Raw genomic sequence first — 5,561 nt, 5'->3', positions numbered from 1 at the left:
AAAAAAAAAAAAAAAAAAAAAAAGGCTTTCCCTAAGAGTTCTCTCATGGACTCTTCACAAGCACTCCATGAGGTGGGCACTGCTTCATCCCTGTCTACAGATAAAGAAACAGCCTCAGCAAGTCGACTTGCCCAGGATTTTTTCTAATTTTTAATTTTAATTTTAATTTTTTTTTTTTTTTTTTTGAGATGGGGTCTCACTGTCACCCAGTCTGGAGTGCAGTGGTGCAATCTCGGCTCACTGCAGGCTCCGCCCCCTGGGGTTCACGCTTCTCTTGCCTCAGCCTCCCGAGTAGCTGGGACTACAGGCGCCAGCCACCTCGCCCGACTAATTTTTTGTATTTTTAGTAGAGACAGGGTTTCACTGTGTTAGCCAGAATGGTCTCGATCTCCTGACCTCGTGATCCGCCCGCCTCAGCCTCCCAAAGTGCTGGGATTACAGGCATGAGCCACCACGCCCAGCCAATTTTAATTTTTTTGAGATGGAGTCTTGCTCTGTCACCCAGGCTGGAGAGTAGCGGTGGGAGCTCAGCTGAGCACAACCTCCACCTCCCGGGTTCAATCCATTCTCCTGCCTCAGCCTCCCAAGTAGCTGGGATTACAGGAGTGCGCCACCACGCCCTGGTAATTTTTGTATTTTGGGTAGAGATGGGGTTTCGCCATCTTGGCCAGGCTGGTCTTGAACTCCTGACCTCATGATCCACCCACCTCGGCCTCCCGAAGTGTTGGGATGACAGGCGGGAGCCACTGCACTTGGCTCTTTTTCTTTTTCCTTTTCTTTTTTTTTTTTTTGAGATGGAGTCTCACTCTCACCCAAGCTGGTCTGGAACTCCTAACCTCAAGTGATCCATTATCAAGTTATCAAGTTTTCCTTGAAATGGTTTTTGGGCTGTTATTGTTTATTGTTTAGGGTGTTTTTCTTTTAAGTTCTCCCACGATTTCTCTTAGGAATTCAATTCTTCTTCCCCCTTTTCCTGCCTCCCTTCCCTCTTTCTTTCTCACATTTCAATTTGTTCCATCTGGAATTTATTTAGCCATGAGGTAGGGCCCCAGCTCTATTTCCCCAATAGCTATGCAAGGTGATCCACCCCATTTATTGAATAACCTGTCTTCACTTATTTGAGATGCCGTCTTTGGTTGCATTTTTCAATTCCTGCATACGTTTGTGTCTCTCCCTGGCTTCCCTCATATGCACAGTACTCACCTTTGCATTTCTGCCACTGTGTGACCTAATTAATATCTGGTAATGTGCCCGGACGCAGTGGCTCACACCTGTAATCCCAGCACTTTGGGAGGCCGAGGCAGGCGGATCACCTGAGGTCGGGAGTTTGAGACCAGCCTGACCAACATAGAGAAACCCTGTCTCTACTAAAAAATACAAAATTAGCTGGATGTGGTGGCACATACCTGTAATCCCAGCTACTCAGGAGGCTGAGGTAGGAGAATCGCTTGAACCCGGGAGGCAGAGGTTGCGTTGAGCCGAGATCAAGCCATTGCACTCCAGCCTGGGCAACAAGAGTGAAACTCCGTCTGAAAAAAAAAAAAGTCTGGTAGTGGTAGTTTCCCTTTATAATTCTGTTTCAGAATTTTCCCAGATATTCTTGCATGCTTTTTTCTTCATATAAATGAATCTGCTTATGTTTCAGAATATTTTTATCGTTGTTCTGACGTTTTAATTTTAATTTGTTTCTGTTTTAGACGGAGTCTCACTCTGTCACCCAGGCTGGAGTGTAATGGCACAATCTTGGCTCACTACAACCTCTGCCTTCTGGATTCAAATGATTCTGCCACCTCAGCCTCCCAAGTAGCTGGGACTACAGGCACCCACCATCATGCCCGACTAATTTTTGTATTTTTTTAGAGAGGGGGTTTCACCACGTTGGCCAGGCTGGTCTTGAACTCCTGACCTCAGGTGATCTGCCTGCTTTGGCCTCCCAAAGTGCTGGGATTACATGCATGAGCCACTGCGCCCCACCTGTTTGTTTTGTTTTTTGAGGTGGGGTCTCACTCTGTCACCCAGGCTGGAGTGGAGTGGAGCTTTCACGGCTCACTGCAGCCTCGCCCTCCCAGGCTCAAGCAGTCCTCCCACGTTGGCTTCCTGAGTAGCCGGGGGCCACAAGCACATGCCATCGGGCCCAGCTAATTTTTTTTTCTGTTTTTTAATTTTTGTAAAGATGAGGTCTCGCTATGTTGCCCAGGCTGGTGTTGAACTTCTGAGCTCAAGTGATCCTCCCACCTTGGCCTCCCAAAGTGCTGGGATTACAGGAGCGAGCCACTGCACCTGGCCTTAATTTTTTTAAAATGTCTCCTTGTTGATACTTGGTGAGTTCCTGGAGAATTCTCAGTGATTTTTTATTTTTTCTTTCTTTTTCTTTTCTTTTGACATGGAGTTTTGCTCTTGTTGCCCAGGCTGGAGTGCAGTCATGTGGTCTCGGCTCACTGCATCTGCCTTCCAGGTTCAAGTGACTCTCCTGCCTCAGCCTCCCGAGTAGCTGGGATTACAGGCGTCTGCCACCACACCTGGCTATTTTTGTATTTTTAGTAGAGACAGGGTTTCACCATGTTGGCCAGGCTGGTCTCAAACTCCTGACCTCAGGTGATCCGCTGGCCTCGGCCTCAGATCTGTAACCAACTCTCATTATGTGTATGTTACACTTTCTGTATTGTCCCACGGTTCTTTTCCATTTGTTCATTTCATTTCATTGTGTTTTTGTCTTTTCTTTTTTCTTCTTAATTAATTTTTTTTTTTTTTTTAAATAGAGACAGGGTCTTGCTAAGTTACTCAGACTGGCCTTGAGTGCCTGGGCTCAGGCAGTCCTCCCACATCGGCCTCCTAAAGTGCTGGGGCTATAGGCATGAGCCACCGTGCCTGGCCTCTTTTTTTCTTTAAGATTTTCGGCGTGGGATGTTTCTATTGACCCAGCTTCAGGTTCACTCATGATTTCCTCGGCCGTATTCAGTCCACTGCCGAGCCCACTGGAAGCATGCTTTCTTTATGTCAGTGTTTTTGATGACCAACATTTCCTTTTGATTTCTTAGAGTTTCCATCTCTCTGCTTACAAGAACCCACCTGTTGTAGGTTCTGTCTGCTTTTTCCATTAGAGCTCTTAGCATATTAATTATTATTTAAAATTGGTATCAGCCAGGCATGGTGGATCATGCCTGTAATCCCAGCACTTTGGGAGGCTGAAGCGGGCGGATCGCTTGAGGCCAGGAGTTAGAGACCAGCCTGGACAACATGATGACACCCTGTCTTTACTAAAAATGCAAAAAAAATAGCCGGGTATGTTGGCGCATGCCTGTAATCCCAGCTACTCACTGCTGGGTGAGTGCAAGGTTCCTGGGAATCCCCAGCACCTGACACTCACAACATACCCTGTTGGGAGGTGGAATTCAGGGACAGTCCAGGCTTGGATCTTGCTCTCAAGAGGTTTCCCAGTGTTCTGGATGGGTGGAGAGAGGGCTCAGTGCTGGAGAGCCTCAAGAAGTGGGGAGGGCTTTCTGGAAGAGGGGACATGAGTGTGGGGCTTCACAGGATGTATATGAGTTCACTGGGTAGAGACTGTCTGGGAGGGTGAGCTGAGCATGCTCAGGACTGGGCCGTTGAAAAATCCCACCAAGCATAGACTTAAGTGGGAGCTCTTGTCAGCTCCCTGTCCTGAGGACTCTTCCTTGGGATCCCATAGAAGGTGGGCTGGTGGCTTCCTGCCCCCAAAACACTCCGGGGAGAGGCCGTGTGCCCTTTACCCTGCCATGATGGCACCAATGCTGGCGATGACCCACTCTTCTGAGTTGAGACCCATGATCCCCACGCTGTGGAAGCGCACCAGGCCCAGCTAGGGGAGGGAGGTCCTCGTGAGGCACTAGGAGGCTCAGCCATCCCCACCCCACCTGCCCGGGAGCCTCAGGCTGAGAATCTTTGGCTCCCTTTTCTTTTTTCTCCTTTTTAGCCTATTTTTTCTCCTTTTTTTTCTCCTTTTCTTTCCTTTTTTTTTTCCTTTCTTTCTTCTTCTTTCTTCTTTTTTTCTGAAACAAGGTCTTGCTCTGTTGCCCAGGCTGGAATGCAACAGCGCAATCATGGCTCACTGCAGTCTTGACCTCCCCCAGCCCCAGCAATCCTCCCACCTCAGTCCCCCAAGTAGCTGGGACTACAGGTGTACACCACCACTTCTGGCTAATTTTTTAATTTTTAATTTTTTTGTAGAGATGGGATCTCACTATGTCACCCAGGCTGGTCTTGTACTCCTGGGTTCAAGCGATCCACTCGCCTTGGCCTCCCAAAGCACTGGGATTACAGACACCTCTCTTGTCCTGTTTCTTCTGTTGTTTTCTCTGATAAAATAACCCATCCCCCTCATGACAAGCAACCACACATTTATCTAGAACTGGGGCTCTCAGCCAGGGGGTGATTCTGTTCCTCAGGGGATATTTGGAAATACTTGGAGACATTTGGGGTTGTCATAGCTCGGGGAATGAAACGCCACTGGCATTGATGGAAACTAGATACTCACAGGACATTCTCCACCACAAAGAATGATTCGGCCCCTAAGGACAACGGCCCTGAGATTGAGAAATCCCGGAAAAAAAAAAAACAACTACAAACAAAATACCTTCCTGACATTTTTAAGCACGCATACTTTACAGAGCCAGGGGAATACTACATGTATGTTATCAAGACCTGCCTTTGTTCACAAAACCATTCATCTTGACCATTTTCCCCAGTCTTTAAATATTTCTCTGCAATATCAAATCTAACATAATATCGTGTAGTATAGAAATGTCACGATTTAATCATCCCCCGTATTGGCTGATACTTATGTAGGCTCTGGCTGCTGGGTTTTTTTCGTTGGTTTCACTTTTTTTTTTTTTTTTTTTATGAGACAGGGTCTTGGCCGGGCACGGTGGCTCAAGCCTGTAATCCCAGCACTTTGGGAAGCCAAGGCGGGCGGATCATGAGGTCAGGAGATCGAGACCATCCTGGCTAACATGGTGAAACCCCGTCTTTATGAAAAATACAAAAAATTAGCCGGGCGTGGTGGCAGGTGCCTGTAGTCCCAGCTACTTGGGAGGCTGAGGCAGGAGAATGGCGTGAACCTGGGAGGTGGAGCTTGCAGTGAGCACAGACCATGCGCCACTGCACTCCAGCCTGGGTGACAGAGTGAGACTCCATCTCAAAAAAAAAAAAAAAAAAAAGAGAGACAGGGTCTTGCTCTGTCACCCAAGGCTGGAGTGCAGTGGTGCATTCATGGCTCATGGCAGCCTTGACCTCCTTGGCTTAAGCGATCCTCCTACCTCAGGCTTCTGAGTAGTTGGGACTACACATGCACCACCACGCCTGGCTAATTTTCGTATTTTTTAGAGATGGCGGTCTCACTATGTTGTCCAGGCTGGTATGAGCCACCACGCCCAGCCTGGTTTCACTTTTATTAGATAAAATGTTGGGGTGAACACCCCGGTAGCTCAAGCTTTGCCTATGCACTGTGATTATCTGTGCCGACATATTAATGGACTTGACAATTTAAGATGGTGTAACTCTCTTGGTTCCATTCACTCAGGTGAGAC

This window comes from Hylobates moloch, unplaced genomic scaffold, assembly GCF_009828535.3.
Source record: "Hylobates moloch isolate HMO894 unplaced genomic scaffold, HMol_V3 SCAFFOLD_12, whole genome shotgun sequence".
Taxonomy (NCBI): domain Eukaryota; kingdom Metazoa; phylum Chordata; class Mammalia; order Primates; family Hylobatidae; genus Hylobates; species Hylobates moloch.
This window is presented reverse-complemented; position numbering follows the sequence as displayed.